The 23,683-nt window shown below is 39.1% G+C and overlaps 1 protein-coding gene across 15 annotated transcripts in view; it reads left to right on the top strand.

The window, feature by feature from the left end:
• The window catches only part of KCNN2 (potassium calcium-activated channel subfamily N member 2), a 459,477-nt gene that overhangs the window by 84,562 nt on the left and 351,232 nt on the right, over positions 1-23,683 (top strand). For 9 of the 15 annotated variants that reach the window (XR_013532555.1, XM_078365847.1, XM_054252040.2 and 6 more), the window contains one exon: positions 3,015-3,150. The exons of the other annotated variants lie outside the window; for them this stretch is intronic. The gene's annotated coding sequence lies outside the window, so the exon portion shown is untranslated. The remainder of the gene's footprint in view (positions 1-3,014; positions 3,151-23,683) is intronic. 15 annotated transcript variants of the gene reach the window in all.

Raw genomic sequence — 23,683 nt, 5'->3', positions numbered from 1 at the left:
AGCAAGTATTGAACTCACAATTTCCGGGAGCCACAGTGCCATATTGTTGAAACATTTGAAATTCATTTTCATCTCATTCCCCAGAAAAACCTCAGTAATATCAATACATCAGCAGGCACACACACACACACACACACACACACACACACACACACACAGTCTCTCACTCACTAACTCACGAGAAAAAGAGATTTATTGTGAGGAGTTGGCTCATTCCAATTATGCAGGCCGAGAAGTCCTGCAATGTACAGTCTGCAGGTTGGAGAACCGGTAAAGCCAATGATGTAATTTAGTATGAGTCTGAAGGCCTGGAACCACAGTTGTAAATCCTAGTCCAAGGGTAGGAGAAGATGAGCTGAGTTGTCTCAGCTCACCAGTGAGGCAGAAAAAATAAGAGGTGACAGATGCCTCCTTCCTCTGGCTTTGGTTCAAGCCCTCAGTGACTGAATGATGCCCACCCATATGGGGAGGGCAGGCTGTCTTATCAAATCCACATGCTGATTTGCATGTGGATCTCAGTCAGAAACACCCTCACAGATGCATCTAGAAATGTTTATTCTGGGCATCCTGTGGCCAGTCAGATTGACACATAAAATTAACCATCAGACATAAATGCACTGGATGCCTGTGATCTGTTAAGCAAAACCAAAACCACATTCTCCAGGGCACAGCTCGGGGTGTCCTTCTCACTTTTCCATATTCAGGAACAACTGAAGAAGGTGGCATATCCAGAGACAAGATGGAGTCAGGATGATGGAGAGGATGAGGCTGTAGACCATGGAGGCTGACAGACCATGGACATAATCCCAGTGCCTTAATTTCTTCATATAGAAGAGGAGGAGGATAATGCCAATCTCATGGGTGGTAGATACAATGAGAAATGAGCAAAACCTCCAAAGGTGTTGATGCCTAAACATGCAGTACATTAAATGCTCAGTAAATTTTACAGAAGGAGTGTTGCCCGTAGAATCAGTTTATTCCTTTGTAAGTTTGGTTAGAGGTGTTTCCAGATTCAGCCAGAGCAATCCAGTGGGTTGGCCCAGGAGCAAGTTCTGGAGCTTAGAGTTCTGACCTTGCAAGACTACTGAGTGTTCTCACCACTGCTTTTCACTCCATTGTTAAAGAGTCTCATAGAGGGAGAGCATGTTCACACAACCAAATCATATTTAGATACACAAAAGTCTGATAAATTAGGGAAATATTGTGAATTGTCTAATTTATAAGTATTTTCCATTGGCTACCTTTAGATAAGAAGCTTTTTTGTGCTTTAATTCTTTTTCCAATTAAAGAGCATACATTTATGCAGACCAGTTTTCTAATCTGCCCTCAGCATATCTAGCCAATGTTATTTTTAACCACCATTATTTGGCACATCATTTAATAGAGGTGGGCTGCTCATCTCCCGGGCCCCTTCTATTTTCTGTGAAGTTCTCTTCTCTATACGCTGAACATTTAAATTCCTCTTATTGGAAGCATCCCTTCTTCCTTCTGTCCGATCACATCCTCCCTTTTCTTCAAGTCTCTGTTTAAGATCCATGTGTCCTAAGAAACCCTCATTGTGGGCCTCAGTCCTTTCTACTTGCTGTGGTCTTTCAGAATAGCATACGATACTTTCAAAATCTGTAGAGCTCCAGAAAAGCCTTCATCACTAAGCAAAGTGACTATAGCCCAAAGGTTCTGACTATCTGCCTGGCTATGCTGATCAAGAGGGACTGAGGCAGGTTTCCTATGTCTTGGTGTCTGGCACAGGTTTTGGGGACAATTGAGATGCTGGAAATCATCAGTATCATGCCATTAGGAGATGGAAAGTCACCAAGAGCGAAAAGAAACACAGCATGAGGGCATGTGCAAAGTTATTATTTACTCAGTAAAGGTCATATAAGAAATCTACACCAGGGAAGGTCAACAAGGGCAGTGCTGTACTCTTTGATCATCATTTATCCAGGGAGCTCTTGACTTTTTTTTTTTTTTTTTTTTTTAAGAATAAAGCCGTAAACATTTTGGAAATGTACCTGTTTTCTGTGGTTTCATTAAATTATACTTAAGTTCATTTTTCATGTGAAAAATGAGCTTTAGCTTCCATATGATGAATCATTTCCTCCTGTGTGGCAGTGGAGGAAGTTAATTTAGCACTGCTGTAGTTATCCTGATTGTCTCCTACTTTATTCTGGGACTGCTGATTAATAGGATTACATTGGAGTGATTACAGCTGCCAATTTGTTTATCCCATCACTGGGGTCAGCAATGAGGATCTTATTTCATGTTTCTCTGGTTCTGAAACCTGTTTTGTCATGTTTGTAATGTAATAAACTTCTGCTGTATCATCACCTCATCACCCTATGTGGTGTTCAACTAAGCTAAATGAACTCCCTCGCCATCCATGTTGTGGAAATCTGAGTCGTTTGTTCACAAAGTACTGATTAAGCACCAGTGGTGAGCAATATCTTGTACTGTGCTGAGAAAATCAAAACCATTGCACTAGACACAGAGGGGGAGACCAATTTATACTTTGGAAACCTGATGAGTGGCAAAGCGTAAGCAGTGGAAGAGGGGGAGGTGAAATGATAAGTGATTGATACCTATCTAGGCTTCGGTATCATCAATAATAAAGCAAGTAATTAGGCCAAATAATGTTTTTCTATTTATTCAGATTGTGGAACACTTTGCCATTTTGTGGAGTGTCAAAAAATACTGACACTTAGTTCCACTATGTAAACTAGGAGATATATTTTATAAGTATGCATATGCTGTATGATTCTGAGCATGGCATACTTGAAAACATGAGCTGCTGTGTCTAGGGAGCAGTACTTCCCTTAGGCCTGGGCAAATGGGGCCTCTGTCCTAGGCCTTATAAATTGGGATGTCTTGTGCCTTGACTATGTCTTCTTTGAAATGTTCTGAATTTCCCTATGATGCCTGGAATGGTCCCGGGGTTAGTAGTGCCATCTAGTCAGGGTGCCCTGAGTCTGGGTTGGAACATGCATGGACCTCAGTCTCATTTTTTTCTTTTGGAGGTATTTGGAGCTCTTCATCACACATGACAGATTAACCAGATATCCTGAGGACCTGTGGAATTTGCACCTGTGGGAGCATCCCAGGGTTCCATGGCTGGACTCAAATGGCAAGACTCTGGTTTCGAAGAGTAGTTTGGTAAGCTGATCACTCCTGCAAGCCCATGTTATTTCCTTTGTGAGCTTACACAAGACTGGGCTACCAGCATGGTGCACATGTGATTGATGTGATCAACTCTCACATATGTACACAGGATGAGTTCAGAGTCCTGGAGTACTCCTGGTAAACTACTATCCCTTGGACCTGAGCCATGTATATGGACCCATGTATTGGCTCTTGCTTACCCCTGTTGTGACCTGCAGAGTCATCTTTGGTCTGCAATACAGAAGGCAGCAAGATTGGAGACAGATGTCCTTTACCTATAAGCCCCCCCGCTGCTGACAATAAGGAAAGTTGCCCCATCCCCTCCATAGTTTCCATTCTACGTGTTAGGCCACCCCTGGGAGTGGCTGCACCTCTTTTTCTGATAAGCATTTTCAGACTGTGGCTCTGCAGTGCCACTGGCCTTCCCAACTGATGTCCTCTCTTGCCTCTGATTGATGTGGTGACATCATGCTCTCCCAGCTTGTTCTTAAAGTATGTTGGATAAGTGAGAGATGTTTCTTGCCCCAATGGAAACACTCCTTTTACTCTGACCTGGGTGGCTGTGTGTGGAAGGCAACAGTATGATCAATATTGAAAAGGACCACACTCAAAGAATGACAAGATTATATTCTTAAGAGTTTAAAGAAGACAAGGGATTGGAGGATGTGTTGTTTTCTTTTATACCATACAATTTTGAAGAGTAAATTAACACAATCAAAAAACAAGTTATTTACATTTTTGTGCATCCTCTGAGTGATACCTGCATTTGTAGGCATTGTCAATGAAGCACAATAACTTTTGTGAGGGTCGTTAGAATCCAGTATTTATAGGCAGCACAATCAATGATGTGGTGTCAGGAGCAATAATGTAATCAGCATTACATAAATGGAGTTAGGGAACTAAAGAGGCAAGCAGGCCTATTGTTTTAGAAATCTGAACATTTCTGAAGGGCCATGGCAGTATGAAAGAGCCAACAATGTTACAGATGACAGTAAAGAATATGAACTGATGATTCCTGTACCTGGACAGGAAGAGATGGTGCTTGAACACTAAAAGAAAGCTTCATATGCACTGATTGGAAAAGAAACCAGCCAGGTGCAGTGGCCAACGCCTGTAATCCCAGCACTTTGGGAGGCTGAGGCAGGTGGATCACCTGAGTTCAGGTGTTTGAGATCAGCCTGGCCAACATGGTGAAACCCTGCTCTCCTAAAATACAAAAATTAGCCCAGCTTGGTAGTGTGTGTCTGTAATGCCAGCTACTTGGGAGGCTGAGCCAGTAAAATTGATTGAACCTGGGAGGCAGAGGTTGCAGTGAGCCAGTATTGCACCATTGCACTCCAGTCTGGGCAACAGAGCGAGACTCTGTCTCCAGAAAAAAAAAAAAAGAAACCAGTATGTATCTCTTTTCTACTCATTATTCTGTCCTTTCATTGAAAAATCACTATACTTTATATGAGCCCATGAATTCATATTACATTTTAAAGATCAAACTGCTAGTATTAGACAAGGCCCTGCAAAATTAATTGCCAAGTGCCCCTCACTTTCTAGTGATGGCCTCGTTGGGTAGGATACTTATTAGTGGTACTCAGGAAATAAGATGCTCTCTGTGCTGCCCATTGGATAATTTGTTTTGAGCTTGGACTCAAAGCTGGAATTAATTCTCCCCAACAAAAAAAGGAGAGGAATGTGAAGCACCCTACTTCTCAGCAGAAAGAGAAAACAAAAGAGGAAGAAGATGAGGGATAGAGAGAGGAGGAGACACATGGAAGAGAAGCCTGCTCGGCTGCAGACAGAGAAGAGAAATCACTCCTGGGATGGGAAGTTCTTATTTATCTAAAAACTGGAGGAAAGCAAATTCTTGTAAGTAGAAGAAGAACATGCTATATTTTAAAATATCTGCATTATGTAGTTAGGAACACAGAGATTCCACATTTTTTGTAACTCGAAACCAAGAGGTTTTAGATAATGACATGTGTATCCATTCCAGAGCAGACTTATGTGTGACAGATGACAATGTGAGAGACGGTGTATAAGGATGGTAGAAAATGAATAATGTGACACAAGGATGAATCCATATTATCAGTGCACCAGGCACCACTCTTGCTGAGGCACTGTTTTCTTTTGTAAGATATCTTATATCTCTGATTGACTATAATTTTTCAAACAGTTATTACAGATTATTTACTCACATTTGCTGCTTATTGTATCTACTTTTTTCTCTGTGTTTGGAGGTTTGCGGCTATTCAAACCAAGCAGGTGCATCCTTAGTATAACATCACTTACTTTGAGTTCTAATACTCTAAGAGGTACATGTTTAATGTTTTTTTTTTTTTGTCAGATCAAATGAAAAGGTCCCTTTTGTTGCCTTCAGCATTTCTCATAAGCCTCAGCCCATTTTTTACTTTGATCTTCTAGATTCATGTCAGTCTGTTTTATTTCTCTTAGATTGTATGCTCCTATCCTTTTTAAAATATGTGCCTGTGAAACTTTGTCCCCTTGGGGACCCCCTGTGCAGCCATCTGGGTTCTTGATGCTCTTTCCCTTGCTCTTACTAATTGGAATCATGGGCTAACCCAGGTCTTGTCAGTTACACAGCTGCTTTTTCAACATGTCTGATCCTTACTGCCTTCTTTCCTTCCCAAATTTTTGTGACAAGAATGTTCTCTTATAGAGAAAAAACGAATTCTCAGTAATTAAAGTGTCATAAATACCTCATGTTTGTTACAGTTTATAATATATATATTTGGGTATAGTTTTCATTGAATTCCTTTATTTTCTGCTAGTTTGTTCAGCCAAGTTGTTTACCATCATAAAGGCATGATTGAGGTAGGATGGTAAATGGATTGAAATTGTCAAAGGAATAACTTCAAAAAGGTTTTGGACATTCAAATAAAAGAAAAAGTAAAGAACCTTCGGGTAACTCTTTATAAAACAAGCTCTTTCTCCAAATCACAAATAATTATTGAATATTTGCTACTTTTCCTCAGAGACCTAGAAAGGAAAAATCACAAAACTAATGCCATGGGTGTTTGCAAAACTGGAATTCACTGCAGGCAGTGAGGTAAGGGACACTGTATGGACCTTGGAGGATATAAGTAGAAACTGCAGCCTCAAAAACCATGATCTGTCCCCTGGGATTTCCTGTGGGTGAAGTAAGGGGCATTGTGTGTTGCCTTTGGAGAATCAAAATTATAACAAGTAGAAGCTATCACCTCTGTTAACTTCCCTCCCGACCAGGTTACCTGTCTGACCTCATCTCTTGTTACTCTCTCCCTTGTCTGCTCCAGTCTAGGCAGCCTTCTCCCGGGTCTTTGGAAGACAGTTTTGCCTCAGGATGGCGCAATTGCTGTCTTCTCTGTTCTCTAGGTCTTTGTCTAAGAAATTTGCATTGCTTGCTTTCTCATTTCTTTCTGGTCTTCTGTCACATTTCTCCAGCCAATGTGACCTTTCTTTCCTGTCCACATTATATAAATTGGTATACACCTCCAACATACACACCTTGTATTATTCTTCTTGGTTTTATTTTTCTTCTCTCCATTGTCACATCTATCGTTAGAAATATTTTATTTATTTATCTTGTTAATTTTTCCTTCTCAATCACCAGAGGTAAGCTTTGAAGGATGAAGATTTTTTCTGTTCTGACCACTGCTGTGTCCTCAGCAAGTACAGTAGGAACTGAGACACAGTAAGTCCTCAATACATATTTGTTGAATGAATAAATAAAACCTCAACTAAAATAGGCAGTTGGTTACCTAAAATTTTGCTCTAATTTGTATATATTAGAGAAATAGTATTAGAATATGTTAGACTTAAGGGTGTGTTCCCCCTAATTTAACTTTATACCTTTGTGGTAGGTGTTAGACTAACAGTTAAACAAATAAAAGTCTTTACCCACCATTTTTAAAAGTCTTGCTGAAACTATCTAGCGCTTTTCTTTGGAGGATGGGGCTACTTTCCCTCTGTTGTCTTGGAGTCTCAGCTGAAATCAAGACAGGAGATTCATTTTATATCCTGTTGCATTAGTATTAAGATATTTTTAAATTCATGCTAATCAGCATCGTTGGTATAAAATGGAATAAAATAGTGAAAATGAAGTTGTAGGGAATGTTTCTCCCACGTATATTCTAAAGCAAATAGGAAAGGTTTCCATTTTTATCACCTTGCCTTCTACTCTGCAGCTTTCTAAAAAAAATCTATTCTCCCACAGTTCTGAGCTGAAAATCTAAGATCAAGGTATCAGCAAGGTCATACACCTTTTGAGACCTGTAGAGTGTATTATGCTACTGCTTAATTTGCTAATGCTGCCATAACAAAGTACCATGGATGTCGTGTCTTGTACAGAGATTTATTTTCTTACAGTTCTGGAGGTTAGAAGTATGAGACCAAGGGTGGTTTTTTCAGAAGCCCCTCTCTTTGTCTTGTAGGTGGCTTTCTTCTCCCTGTGTTTTTACAGCATCTTCTTTTTGTATGTGTCTGTGTCCAGATTTCCTCTTATAAGTAAAGCAGTCATAGTGGATTGGGGCCCACCCTAATGACTCATTTTAACTTAATTACCTCGTAATGGCCCTAACTCCAAATAGTCGCAGAGGTACCGGAGGTTTGAACTTCAACACATGAATTTTGGGAGGACAAAGTTTACCCCAAAACAAAGGGAATCCTTTCTATGTTCTGGTGGTTTTTTAGCAATTTTTGGCATTCCTTGGGTTATATATCTGTCACTCCAATCTTCTATCTTTGTGTGATATTCTCTTGGTGTCTCTTCACATCATTTCACAGCTGTGAGCATCTGTTTCTCTGTTCAAGTTACCCTCTCCAAGTTACCTACTCCAGTGATACTGGAGTAGGTCCCATCCTAATGACCTCATTTTAACTTAATTACCCCTGGAAAGACCCTATTTCTGAATAAGGTCACTATATTAGTCTGTTCTCAGGCTGCAAATAAAGACATACGCAAGACTGGGTAATTTATAGAGGAAAAAGTTTTAATTGACTCAATAGTTCCTCATAATTGGGGTGGCCTCAGGAAACTTACAATCATGGAAGAAGGGGAAGCAAACATGGCTTTATTCATATGGCAGCAGCAAGGAGAAGAATAAGTGCCCATTGAAAGGGGTAGCCCCTAATAAAACAATCAGATCACAGGAGAACTAACTCAATATTATGAGAACAAAATGTGGAAATCTGCCTCCATGATTCAATGATCTCCACTGTAAATCTCCCATGACACATAGGGATTATGGGAACTATAATTAAAGATAAAATTTGGGTGATGACACAGCCAAACCATATCATTCCATCCCTGACTTCCCCTGAATCTTATGTCCTTACATTTCAAAAGCCATCATACCTTTCCAACAGTCCCCCAAAGCCTTAAGTAATTTCAGCTTTAACTCAAAGTCTACAGTCCAAAGCCTCATCAAGGCAAGTCCCTTCTACCTATGAGCCTGTAAAATCAAAAGTTAATTACTTCCTAGGTAGAATTGGGGTACAGGCATTGGATAAATACACCCATTCCAAATGGGAGAAATTGGCCAAAACAAAGAGGTTATATACCCCACACAAGTCCAGAATCCAAAAGGGCAGTCATTAAACCTTAAAAGTTCCGAAATGATCTCCTTTGACTCCATGTCTGATATCTAGGTCACACTGATGCAAGAGGTAGACTTCCATGGTCTTGGAAAGCTTTGCCAATGTGCTTTTGCAAGGTGCAGCTTCCCCTATGGCTGCTTTGCAAGGTACAGCAGTGGATGTGGAGTGAACTGTCACTGAGCATCTGTGACTTTTCTAGGTGTATGGTGCAAACTGTCCATGGATCTACCATTCTGGGATCTGGAGGATAGTGATCCTCTTCTCGCAGCCCCACTAAGCATTGCATTGGGGACTCTGTGTGAGGGCTGGGGCCGCTGGCCCCACATTTTTCTTTTTCTTTTTAAATATATATTTCATTGCACTTTAGGTTCTGGGGTACATGTGCAAAACATGCAGGATTGTTGCATAGGTACATACATGGCAATGTGGTTTGCTGCCTCCATACCCCCATCACCTATATCTGGCATTTCTCCCCATATTATCGCTCCCCAACCTCCCTATCCCCTGCTGTCCCTTCCCTAGTCCCCATCAACAGACCCCAGTGTGGGATGCTCCCCTCCATGTGTCGATGTGTTCTCATTGTTCCATACCCGCCTATGAGTGAGAACATGTGGCGTTTGTTTTTCTGTTCTAGTGTCAGTTTGCTGAGAATGATGGTTTCCAGATTCATCCATGTCCCTACAAAGGGCACAAACTCACTGTTTTTTATGGCTACATAGTATTCCATGGTGTATATGTGCCATGTTTTCCTTGTCCAGTCTGTTGTCTATGGGCATTTGGGTTGGTTCCAGGTCTTTGCTATTGTAAACAGTGCCCCAATGAACATATGTGTGCATGTGTCTTTATAATAGAACAATTTATACACCTTTGGATATATACCTAACAATGGGATTGGCGGGTCAAATGGAATTTCTATTTCTAGGTCCTTGAGGAATTGCCACACTGTCTTCCACATTGGATGAACAATTTACACTCGCACCAACAGCGTAAAAGTGTTCCTATTTTTCCACATCCTCTCCAGCATCTGTTGCTTCCAGATTTTTTTATGATCGCCATTCTAACTAGCATGAGATGGTATCTCAATGTGGTTTTTATTTGTATTTCTCTAATGACCAGTGATGATGAACATTTTTTCATATGTATGTTGGCCTCATATATGTCTTCTTTTGAAAAGTGTCTGTTCATGTCCTTTGCCCACTTTTGAATGGGTTTGTTGTTTTTTTCTTATAAATCTGTTTTAGTTCTTTGTAGATTCTGGATATTAGCCTTTATCAGATGAGTAGATTGCAAAAATGTTTTCCCATTCTGCTGGTTGCCAGTTCACTCTAATGATTGCTTCTTTTGCTGTACAGAAGCTCTTGAGCTTAATTGGATCCCTTTGTCTATTTTGGCTTTTGATGCCAAGGCTTTTGGTGTTTTAGTCATGAAGTCCTTGCCTATGCTTATGTCATGAATGGTTTTGCCTAGGTTTTCTTCTAGGGTTTTTATGGTGTTAGGCCTTATGATTAAGTCTCTAATCCATCTGAAGTTAATTTTAGTGTAAGGTGTCAGAAAGGGGTCCAGTTCCTGATTTCTGCCCATGGCTAGCCAGTTTTTCCAACACTATTTGTTAAACAGGGAATCCTTTCCACATTGCTTGTTTTTGTCAGGTTTGTCAAAGATCAGATGGTTGTAGATGTGTGGCATTTCCTCTGAGGCCTCTATTCAGTTCTATTGGTCTATATCGCTGTTTTGGTACCAGTACCATTTTGATTACTATAGCCTTAAATTCTCCCATTATTATTGTGTGGAAGTCTAAGTCTCTTTGTAGGTCCTTAAGAACTTGCTTTATGTATCTGAGTGCTCCTGTATTGGGTGCGTATAGATTTATGATCCTTAGCTCTTCTTGTTGCATTGATCCTTTTACCATTATGTAATGCCCTTCTTTGTCTCTTTTGATCTTTGTTGGTTTAAAGTCTATCAGAGACTAGGATTGCAACTCCTGCATTTCTTTGCTCTCCATTTGCTTGGTACATCTTCCTCCAACCCTTTATTTGATCCTATGTGGGTCCTTGCATGTGAGATGGGTTTCGTGGATACAGCACACTGATGGTTTTTGACTTTTTATCCAGTTTACCAGTCTGTGTCTTTTGATTGGGGCATTTAGCCCATTTAAATTTCAGGTTAATATTGTTCTATGTGAATTTGATCCTGCCATTTTGATACTAGCTGGTTGTTTGCCCATTAGTTGATGCAGTTTCTTCATTTTGTCAATGCTCTTTACCATTTGATATGTTTTTATAGTGGCTGGTACTGGTTGTTCCTTTCTATGTTTAGTGCTTCTTTCAGGAGCTCTCGTAAAGCAGGTCTTGTGGTGACAAAATCTCTCAGCAATTGTGTATTTGTAAAGGATTTTATTTCTCTTTCACTTATGAAGCTGAGTTTGGCTGGATATGAAATTCTAAGTTGAAAGTTCTTTTGTTTAAGGATGTTGAATACTGGCCCCCGCTGTCTTCTGGCTTATAGAGTTTCTGCTGAGAGATTCGCTGTAAGTCTGATGGGCTTCCCTTTGTGGGTAACCTAACCTTTCTTTTTGGCTGCCCTTAGCATTTTTTCCTTCATTTCAACCCTGGTGAATCTGAAAATTATGTGTCTTAGGATTGTTCTTCTTGAGGAATGTCTTTGTGGGGTTCTCTGTATTTTCTGGACTTGAATATTGGCCTTTCTTGCTAGGTTGGGGAAGTTCTCCTCGATAATATTCTGAAGAGTGTTTCCCAGCTTAGATTCATTGTCTCTGTCATGTTCAGATAGACCTATCAAATGTAGATTAGGTCTTTTCACATAATCCTATATTTCTTGGAGGCTTTGTTCATTTCTTTTCTCTCTTTTACTCTAATCTTGCTTTCTCCTTTTATTTCATTGAGTTGATCTTCAGTCTCTGATGTCCTTACTTCTGCTTGGTCGATTCTGCGATTGAAAGTTGTGTGTGCCTCACAAAGTTCTCATGTTGTGTTTTTCAGCTCCATTAAGTCATTTATATTATTTCTGAGCTGTTTATTCTGATTAGCATTTCATCAAACCTTTTTTCAAGGTTCTTAAGTTTCTTTGCATTGGGTTAGGACATGTTCATTTAGCTGAGAGAAGTTTGTTATTACCCACCTTCTGAATCCTGTTTCTGCCAATTCCTCAGACTCATTCTCTATCCAGCTTTGTTCTTTTGCTGGTGATGAGTTGTGATTCTTTGTAGGTGAAGAGGTGTTCTGGTTTTGGGTGTTTTCATCCTTTTTGTGCTGGTTTGTTCCCATGTTTTTGGTTTTATGTACCTGTGGTCTTTGTAGTTGGTGACTTTCAGATGGGGTCTCTGAGTAGATGTCCTTTTTGTTGATGATAAAGTTATTTCTTTGGTTTTTCAGTTTTCTTTCTAACAATCAGGCCCCTCTGCTGTAGGACTGCTGGAGGCCCACTCCAGACCCTGCTTGCCTGGGGATCACCTGCAGTGGCTGCAGAATAGTAAGGGTTGCTGCCAGTTTCTTCTTCTGTTATCTTTGTCCCAGGATACCCACCAGATGTCAACCTGAGCTTTCCTTTATGAGGTGACTCTTTGGATATACAGGGGTCAGGGAGCTGCTTGAGGAAACAGCGTGTCCCTTATAGGAGCCCAGGTTCTGAGCTGTGAGCTCCCTTCTTCTGTTCAGAGCTGCTGGGTAAGTACGTTTGAGTCTGTTGCAGTGGAACTCATAACTGCATTTTTTCCTGGGTACTCTGTCCTGGGAAGGTGGGGTTTTATTTATAAGTTCATGACACAGTGCTGCCTTTTTTCAGAGCTGCCCCCCTCAGCAAGGAGGTAGCCTAGTCACAGTCTGCCAACAGAGGCATTTTTGAGCTTCTGTGTGAACTTCCTTGTAGTTTTGTTTATAGAGGTATAGTTAGAACTGCCTCGGTAATGGTGGTCTGCCTCAGTAATAGTGGACTGCTTTGGTAATGGCAGACTTCCTTTGTACTTGCGGATGGCCTCAGTAATGGCAGACACCCTTCCCCTCACAGAGCTGGCCCATCCTGGGTCCAGCTGTGCTTGCTGCAAAACTCTCAATCCAGAGCATTTTGGATTGTTGGTCTTTGTGGGGGTGGGACCCGCCAAGCCAGATCAACTGGCTCCCTGTTTCAGCCCCCTTTTTTTCAGTTGAATGGGTGGCTCTGTCTCCCAGGTGTTCCAGGCACCAGTTGAAATGGCTGCCCAGATTTGTGTGAGTTTTTGTGTGGAGACCTGCTGCGCCAGCTGAAACAGCCATGCTGGAAACTCATAGCGGTTTTCAGCCAGGAATCTCCTGGTCTGTGGGCCCTAATAACTCATTTGGAAGTGTGGTGTTCACTCACCCTCTGCATTGTTTTTGCTGGGAACTGCACTCCACAGCTGTTCCTATTTGGCCATCTTGGATCCCGATCAGTCTACAAAGTATTAAAAGGAAACTTGGTGTTTATTTCGTTATGTATTTATTTTCTTTTTGAGATAGTGGTTTCACTCTGCTTGCCATGCTGGAGTACACCAGCATAACTTCTGAGACTTGGACAACTCGATAACAAGTAGCTGGGATCACAGGGTGTAGAACTTCACCTGGATAATTTTATTTTATTTTTTGTAGAGACCAGTCTCACTATGTTACCCAGGTTGGTCTTGAACTCCTGGGATGAAGCAATCCTGTCACCTCAGTCTCCCAAAAAGCGGATTACATGTGTCAGCCACTGCACCTGGCCTTGGTGTCTGTTTTGGCTGAACTTGGAGATCATGTCCTTAGCAGATTCTGGCATTGGGTATATTACTAAAATTACCTGATCTTTGTATTTCTCACCCGGTCACTGCTGCTCCTGTGATCCACATTTTTCTTTTGCACTTCCATAGCAGATATTCTCTGTGAGGGCTCTACCACCACAGCAGACTTTGGCCTGGACATGCAGGTGTTTCCATATATCCTCTGAAATCTAGGCAGAGGTTCCCCAACCTCAGTGGTTGACTTTTGTGTACCCACAGGCTCAAAAACACGTGGAAGCTGCCAAGGCTTGGAGCTTGCACTCTTTGAAGCCATGGCTTGAGCTGTACCTTGGCCTCTTTTAGCCACAGCTGGAGCAGCTGGGATGCAGGACACTAAGTCCCTAGGCTGCACACAGCAGGGGAACCCTGGGCCTGCCCCATAAAACCATTTTTTCCTCCTGGGCCTCTGGCCCTGTGATGGGAGGGGCTGCCGGAAAGGTTTCTGATGTGCCCTGGGGACATTTCCCCCATTGCCTTGGTGAGTAACATTCAGCTCCTTGTTTCTTATGCAAATTTCTGCAGCTCACTTGAATTTCTCCCCAGAAAATGAGTTCTCTTTTTTACTATTGCATCAGAATGCTGCAAATTTTCCAAACTTTTATGCTCTGCTTTCTTTTCAGTGATTTGCCACTTAAAATTTTCTTCCACCAGATACTCTAAATCATCTCTCTCATGTTCGAAGTTCCACAGATCTTTAGGGCAGGTGCAAAAATGCCTCCAATCTTTTTGCTGAAACATAGCAAGAGTCCCTTTTATTCCAGTTCCCAACAAATTTTTCATCTCCATCTCAGACCACCTCAGCTTGGACCTTATTGTCTATGTTACTATCAGCGTTTTGGCCAAAGGCACTCAACAAATCTCAAGGAAGTTCCAAACTGTTCCACACCTTCCTGTCTTCTTCTGAGCCCTCCAAACTGTTCCAGCCTCTGCTTGTTACCCATTTCTAAAGTTGCTTCTACATTTTTGGGTATCTTTATAATAGCAACCCACTGACTGGTACCAATTTACTATATTAATCTGTTTTTGTTCTGCTAATAAAGACATACTCAGGACTGGGTAATTTATAAAGGAAAGAGGCTTAATTGACTCACAGTTCAGTTTGGATGGGGAGGCCTCAGGAAACTTATAATCATGATGGAAGGGGAACTAAATATGGCCTTCTCCACATGGCAGTAGCAAGAAGAATGAGTGCCCAGTAGAGGAAAGCCCCTTATAAAATCATCAGATTTCATGAGAAATAACTCACTATCAAGAGAACAGGATTGGGGAAACTACCTCCATGATTCAGTTATCTCTATCTAGTCTCTTGCATGACATGTAGGGATTATGGGAACTACAGTTCAAGGTGAAATTTGTATGGGGATACAGTCAAACCGTTTCAGTCACATTCTTAATTCTAGTGGTTAGGATTTCAGCATATCTTTGTCAAGAGATACAGTTTAACTCATAACAGCGATTGTATTAATTCATGTTTTCTATGTAACTCAGGTTAAGCTGAGACTGTGAAGCTATGTTTAGGATCTGCCTGCTTTCCCTTACAGGAACATTAACACTAAATTAGTCCAGATTCCATACTTGGGTTATTTTCTAACTGATACTTTAAATCAGAGAATGAAATTTAAAAAATCCTAAAGACAATTTCAGTAAATCTGTATGTTTTTTTGAGCTTAGATTCATTAATTCCCACAAGTCTGCTTCAAGTTCAAATTAATATTTGATTTTCTTATCTTGGTAAAGTAAAACTATATAATTTTCTGAGTAAATAAAAAGAATCTTCTTGTTATGCTACAAGTATTGGTTAAGGTCCTCCTTGAAGACAGATCATACATTCAAATTAGGGTAATTCTAGGAGGATTTAATAAAGGTTAATTTAGAAAGATAAGGGTTTGATGGCCGGGACTAACAACAGTGGAGTTGTTACCACCCCTAGATCTTAAGGAAGGTGATATACTGGAATCAGGGGAAAAAGTAGCAGTAGTCTTTGTTTGTGGGACACAGGAAGGAATGAGGAAGATAGGTACCCCTCCCTCACTCTCCTTTTCACTTTTAACCCCTGCTGTAGCTTTCCATCAGCCAAACCCAGCTGGCATCCAGAGTAAATGATGTAATCTATATACATGAGGCTTCTAAGACAGAGGGTGGGGAAAGATTAGCAGTAGATATGGAGTGCGTTGGAAGATTTCCGGTACAGCTAGTCCCTTTTGCCCCTCAGTTTCCACTGCTTTTTCTTCTTCGGTTTGAAACCCAACAAAGAGAATACAAAAAGTCCCATCAGCTACTTTATCAGGTGTGATTCCAATATGGTCATATTTCTACTTAAAACCTAAAGATTAGCTAACACTGATCTTCTTCACATAATGTAACAATAATAAAAAGAGAAAGAGGGTTAGGAAAACATAGCTGCTAAATTTCATAACACAAACATAGCTACTAAATTCCATAATTCTGTCTCGGGTCACACAGACTTCTTCCATCCTAATCATAGAAGTCTTTTGCTACCATCCAGTCTATGTTCCCCTTAAATCTTCTATAACTTGAGCTGGATGGTGTTCTGTGTACCCATCTGGTGACCCAGTCCTCCAGTTTGGGAACAGGATTGGACAAAGGAAGACAGAGGTGACCCAGTGAACACTTGGGTTTCACACATGGTCCTCCATTTTGTGGCAGCAACCCAATTTCCTCTTTGTCAGGGTCAATGATCTTGGCCAGTATGGAGACCTGTTTTGTAGACTGTTTGCTCAGTGGCTTAAAGAATCCAAAATGCATCTGAGGACATTTGTTTTCATTTGATTCTTCATAACTGTGTTTTCTGGTAGAATCCCTTCTTATTTGGCATCTAGGACCTCCAAACACATCAAGCCCCAAATTCTTGAATAGGGTCATTAGGTATAATTGCTAAAGGAGTCACTCCTATTGCTGCTCTTGTTTCCAACCTCATTCATTATGGCAGTGGTGGAGAGAGCTCTGAATGTTGGCTGTTGCTTTAAGACATACCTCATCCTATAGAACATCACCCTGACATTCCTCCCTAGTATACTAGCTCCTGCTATCATTTAAGAATATAAAGCAGTCTCTTTCTATAATTTTCTGGCATAGAGTGTATAAATATATTCTCTAATTTTTTTTTACAAGCGATATATTTTTTGTTTTACAGAATGGTTCTATTTTTTTCTGCCTTTCAGTTTCTACATCCTTAATTAGGTATAGATCTACTCAGACCTATGATTTCTCTAAAAGTGGGGTGGTAAATTTTTCTTAACTTTCTTTCTAGTTAATTAAGCACCAGTAGAACTTAAGTAGGGTCCAAAATGTGGCTCATGCCATCATTTTATTCATTCAAGAAGTTGAGGATATTGGAGGAAATATGGGCTTTGGATCTTTCTGTTGGAATTACTTCAGTATGATCCAGATTTCTCTCACTTGTGTACCAAAATTTGGACCTATTGCCTAGCTCTGGGGGATTAAGATTCTGTAATTCGACTTGCTTGACTATATGCCTGGATTTTTTGCCATCTCAGCTTTATATTTGCTGCCAACTCTTACTTGCAGAGTTAGATGTAGATTTTGTCTGTTTTTGTGCCTATAGTCCATCTGGATCTTTTTATCTAGCTCTGTTTCTTTATCATTACTTACTGTATAAGAAAGGTTACATACTTCACAATTTTTTTACCCCTTATAACCCAACACTAATACAATCAATGCAGGTGAAACCAAGGATAGAGGCAGGCAGCCTCAATGCATTTATGTTTGCATCTATGTCAAACACTATATGTCTATTGATGCACTGGCTTTTATATAATGCCTTGTCATTATATAAAAAGCTCATTCAAAAGTCATTCAAAAAGCTCAGTGCTTAAATCTGACTACTCTACCTGAATCAAATAGCTCAGAGAATTAGGCCTGAGTCTGGGATGAACTTCAAGCTGTGGTAAATGGGCAAACGATTTTCTGGTCAAAAATAAAATGTGAACATCCAAAAGTAAATAGAAAATCTTTATGGTTATCCTGACAGGGTTCTCTCTCTTTTTTTTAAAGCCATTGAAAGCACAATTTTATTTTCTCTGACAGCTCTTTATATTTAATTTAATTTTATTTTATTTTTAAATTTTATTTTAAGTTCTAGGGTACATGTGTAGGATGTGCAGGTTAGTAAATAGATAAATGTGTGCCATGGTGATTTGCTGTACAAATTAAACCCTCATCTGGGTATTAAACCCTGCATGCATTAACTGTTTTGCCTGATGCTCTCCACCCCGGCCTCCAACAGGTCCCAGTGTGTGTTGTTCCTCCCTGCATGTGTCCATGTGTTCTCGTTATTTGGCTCCCACTTATAGGTAAGAACATGCAGTGTTTGGTTTTCTGTTCCTGTGTTAGTTTACAGAGGTTAATGGCTTCCAGCTCCATCTATGTCCCTGCAAAGGACATGAACTCATCCTTTTTATGGCTGCATAGTATTCCATGGTATATCTGTACCACATTTTATTAATCCAGTCTATCATTGATGGCCATTTGGATTGGTTCCATGGCTTTGCTATTGTGAATAGTGCTGCATTGAACATACACATGTATGTATCTTTATAATAAAATGATTTATATTCCTTTGGGTATATACCCAGTAATGGGATTGGTGGGTCAAATGGTGTTTCTGGTTCTAAGTCTTGAGGAATTGTCACATTGTCTTTCACAGTGGTTGAATGAATTTACACTCCCACCAACAGTGTAGAAGTGTTCCTTTTTCTCTTCAATCTCACCAACATCTGCTGTTTCTTGACCTTTTAATAGTCACTATCTGACTGGCATGAGACGGTATCTCATTGTGGTTTTTATTTGTGTTTTTCTAATGATCAGTGACGATCATTTTTTCGATGCTTGTTTGCTGCATAAATGTCTTCTTTCGAAAAGTATCTGTTCATGTCCTTTGCCCACTTTTTAATGGGTTATTTTTTTCTTGTAAAGTTGTTTAAGTTCCTTGTAGATTCTGGATATTATATCTTTGTCAGGTGGATAGATTGCAAAATTTTTCTACCATTCTGTTGGTTATCTGTTCACTCTGATGATAGTTTCTTTTGCTCTGCAAAAGCTCTTTAGTTTAATTAGATCCCATTTGTTAGTTCTGGCTTTTGTTGCAATTTCTTTTGACCTTTTTGTCATTAAATCTTTGCTCATGCCTATGTCCTGAATGGTATTGCCTAGATTTTCTTTTAGAGTTTTTATGGTTTTGCATTGTACATGTAAGTCTCTAATCCTTCTTGAGTTAATTGTTGTGTAAGGTATAAGGAAGGGGTCCAGTTTCAATTTTCTGTATATGACTAGCCAGTTCTCCTAGCTCCATTTATCATTTCCCCATTGCCTGTTTTGTCCAGGTTTGCAGATGGTTGTAGATGTGCTGTCTTATTTCTGAGTTCTCTGTTCTGTTCCATTGCCTACAGGATTCTTAAAATCATAAGTTTAAATCCTGACAATACACTTTACTTTTCTTTTTATAAAATTAAGGAAATAGTTTTGGATGTGAATACATATAATTTTCAATATCTAACATCTTGGTTTTAAAGAAGCATAGACTCTAATGAGTCATTATTATTTCAAATTGTCTTAATGGAGCCTGGCAACAAAAACTGAAATGATTGCGGGATAAAAGCTTAATTATAAACAGTAAAATTATCCAATTAAATGCCATAGAAAGTAGTCTTAGGTAAGATCTTGTTTTATGTCTTTATGTATCTGTATTAGGCAGGAGAAGTGGCTTGCTAATATAATTTATAGAAACTAGTTCATTTTGCATCATGATTAATTATACAAATTATACATGACTGCAGAAGGTCAGACTTAGTTAATTTATGATCAGACTATTGTAAAAGATGCCACCAGACATGAGCACTGATGCTGTATTGAAAGGAACCTTTTATACACCCTGATCAAGTGGGAAGGGAGACTGAAAGAGAATAGTTCTTCTATCCATATTCCCAAAGTACCCAATACTGATTAGAATTATTTCAAAAGCTGAGAAACCAAAATTATTTTTGTGGTTTTACTACCCTAAATTTAGGAAACACAATTAATGAATTTCTATCTAATTAGGGCATTAGTTGGAGTCTGATAATTATCTGAATCTATAATTTATAATGGTTTCTGATTCCCATCAGTCTTTTTTTATTTGAGGTGGGTTCCTCTATTTTTACTTCAGAAAAACCAGAGGTATAACGTACACTAGAGAATAGACTGATACAGTCCAGGGAATTTAATTTTTATGATTCTTTTCATACCATGTGATTTATCTGCCATTTTACTTTTAAAATGCCTTCTTAAAAATTATAATGATAATAGTACTCATAATTTTACATAGACAAAGAAAGACAGAGGAGATGTCAAATGTAAAAGAAATCTATAGGAAACAGACTAATTGGGAAAATGAAAGCTCTGAAATATTGATAATTAATATTCTCAGAGATAAGAAAAAATATTGGATCCATGAAACATGAATAAGATGTGATTTTTAAAAGATATTCAGATAAAAACTCTTGGAAATTAATATATACATATGGAAAGTTGGAGATAAAGGAAATGTAAGTTTAGGAATTCAGTGGTGGAAAGATACTGTCTGAATAATAAGAGCTATATAAAGAAGGAACAGAGAAAATGGAGGGGAGGAGAACATTGAAATTAATTCAAAAAAAATTTCCAGAATTAAAGAATTGAGTTACCACATTGAAAGGGCCAATTGCGTTCCCACAAAAAACAGATAAAAATACTCAAACCAAAGCATGGCATCATGGAACAGAATGCTGGAGACAAACAGAAGGACCTTGCAATAGCCTAATGCTCTAGTTGAAGAGGTGGGAACACTAAGAGGCAATTAGGCCATGAGGACTCTGCCATCATGAAGATTAATGCTATTATCATGGGAGTGGGGTTCTTATATCTTGAGAGTGGGTGGAAAGAAATGTGAGTTCAGCCCTCATGTGCTCACTTGCTCTTGCCCTCATTTGACCATCTGCCTTCTGCCAGGGGATGATGCAACACAGAAGCCTTTGCCAGACACTTGTGCTATGCTCTTGGACTTCCCTGTCTTCACAGCCATGAGCCAAATACATTTCTGTTCATTATAAAGTACTCAGTATGTGGTATTCTGTTATAGAAACATACAATGGATCAAGATGGTCCTAAATGCATTGAGAGGGGTGGGATGGTGATTGCAACATGTAAAGGATCAGAAACATTTAACCACCATATTGCCTTCTGTTTTTTACTATTCATGGTAGATAGAAACTGCTTTCATCTTGATCTAAAATGTCTAGTACCATGCAATTAATCAATACATGAATTGATATTGTTTCACTATGAGTTAAAAAGTCCTCCCTCCAAGCTGCCTGCTACCCATTGGCTCCTTTGTTATGCACAGGTCATGAAGTCCCCTTGTTTGAATTTGCATATTGGAGATAAAAATGTCTTCAATGTGGGCTGCGATACACTCTATTTTAAAAAATAATAGTCAACCCATTCCAAGCCTGTAAATATATGCCAGAAATATTGCTTAAAACTCTTGCAATTCTGTTTCAGAAAGAAATTCATAATGGTAGTCCTCTTTATTTCTCTGTTCCTTCCCTGAGTATATACTTAGTACTTCATGCACACATCACAGGGGGAGGATATCATCATCCCTTGATATATAATTTTAAGTTGTGTTCACTTGAAGTAATCATACAAACACTATCATGTGAGAGAAAGTTGCCAAAAAGGACCTCAGAGTAGATTAAATAATAAAGTACTTTGCATAACATTATGAAGCCTAGATATGTTAATTTGTTTTATATGCAGAAGTGGCATGGCTTAGAACAGGGTGGCAATAATTTTTATCTGAGACTTGGAGAAATGCAGCATACTGAGTATTGTTAGGTTCTGACTGCCTCACTGGCTCTAGAAATCTAGAAGAAATCAGAAAGTAGCTCCAAGAATGGTAAGGAGGCGGCAAATGATTTATGAAAAAGATGAGAAGGATTAAACAAGAATAACTGGATAAATAGTGAAGAAAATAATATTACATATGTGAAAATGGAAATGCTTAAAGAAATATTGGGGGGAAACAATAGGAAGTGTAATTAATATGCCAGTAAAGTATTTGTTTTTAACTAGTTGCTATAAGTAGTATGTGGAAACATTAAATACTTTTTTTTTTTTGAAATAGAGTCTCGCTCTGTAGCCCAGGCTAGAGTTCAGTGGCGTGATCTCGGCTCACTGCAACCTCTGCCTCCCGGGTCCCAGTTCAAGCAATTCTTCTACTTCAGCCTCCCAAGTAGCCGGGATTACAGTCATGAGCCACTATGCCCAGCTAATTTTTGTATTTTTTAGTAGAGACTGGTTTTACCGTGTTGGCCAGTCTGGTCTTGAACTCCTGACCTTGTGATCTGCCCACCTCGGCCTCCCAGAGTGCTGGGATTACAGGTGTGAGCTGCCGTGCCCAGCCAATAATATTTTAAATAGAGCTAACTTACGTTTTGCAAAAGAACAGAATTATAGAAAAATAACATATTGCTTCAACCTTAGATATTTACCAAGTGGTCAAAATTTGCAGTACTCCTTCCAGTTTACTGTAGTTGATATTTTTTACCAGATGTGGAGAACATTTAGACCAACCATTGAAAATCTGCTGTTTATTTAAAAAACAAACAAACAAAAACCCCTACAATGTATTGACAATGAATCCAGTGAATGTTCTGTTGTTAAATTTGTATGAAGGAATCTTTTTAACGTACTTTAGGTCCCAAGATGATATTCTGTAAGTATATTTGTCATCTTTAGGCAGTTCATATTTTATGACAAGATGCAATAAGCAGCCTGAGCTCTAAGAAGGCAGGACCCATGTTTATTTTATTCATTATCATATCTCCAGCATTTACTACTGTGCTTGATACCTAGAGGGGCGTAATATTTTTGAATTAATTAAAGAGTTATGTGATTCTATACTTGACATTCCATCTGTACATTTTTATCAGAAGTCAGTTTCCTTAAGGACATATATATATTTTTTTCAACTGGGTGGAGATCACAGATTTAGAAACCACTATTGAACTGAAATCTCTGTTTTTCTTTGGAGCTAGGAATTGGCTATATATTTTTACTTGAATATCCTATACATCGTTATTAACTTGGTCTGTTCATCTAAGCCACCTCCATTTAGAGCAGGGGTTCTCTCATACCTGAATGAGAAACTTTAAGAAATGCAGAGCCTTTCCACTGTACATATAGTGAAGCACATTCCCTGGGCATGAGACCCAGATATCTGTAAGGATAAAAGGTAGAGAAGGGGGAAGAGGAGAGTTTCATAGATGAGGCTAAAGCCAAGGCAGAATGAGAAACATGGGGTAGAAGCTATCAATTTTCAGTTTTTTGTATGAACTGTAATGTGTTAGAAGTGTTGCTATTTGATTTCTGGTCACACATTATGACAATTGTACTAGTGCTAAGGAGTGTTCCAAAAGAAAAGGAAATAAATATTATACCTTGTATAGTTCCTACATCAGAAGTTATACCTACCCATTGGGTAACTGTTTTATATGCTTTTCTTGAGTAATTGAAATATACAATGTCTCAGTGCAGAACAGCATATTTAGGAACTAATCCATTTACATGGCAACCTCTCTGTTATTTGATTCCTAATTTGGAGTTTTCTGTCTTACTTGGCTAGGATACATCTTAAAGTATTTTTTGAAGAAGACATGTGGATAGTGTTTTTTGCATACTTGATAATTTTGTGGTGTTGTTTCCTCATATAAATAAATGATTTGATCTGAGATTTGGAGTAGACAATTTTTTACTGAGGACTGTGTAAGCTTTCTATTGTCTTCTGGCATTATGTGATGCACAGAAGTCTGAAGTTGGTCTGGCTTCCTCTCTGCTTCTTCCTTCTTTTTTTAATTTGGAAAGCAAAGGAACACACACTCACACACCCCCCCCCACACACACAAAGAAAGGAAAATGTATCCATAATTCACATATCATTTCTTTAAAACACAGCCTCCAGAGGTTATTATAGTGGTTAAATAGATAGTATAGTAATAATTTAATGAACAGTTTTTATATATTCTACATAATATATAAAAATACAGTTTAATAGAGGCTAATACAGTATTTACTTTTATGAACAACTTCCACTAT

This window comes from Callithrix jacchus, chromosome 2, assembly GCF_049354715.1.
Source record: "Callithrix jacchus isolate 240 chromosome 2, calJac240_pri, whole genome shotgun sequence".
NCBI lineage: Eukaryota > Metazoa > Chordata > Mammalia > Primates > Cebidae > Callithrix > Callithrix jacchus.
The sequence above is the reverse complement of the archived record's forward strand: the minus strand, read 5'-3'. Positions and strand labels throughout refer to the sequence as shown.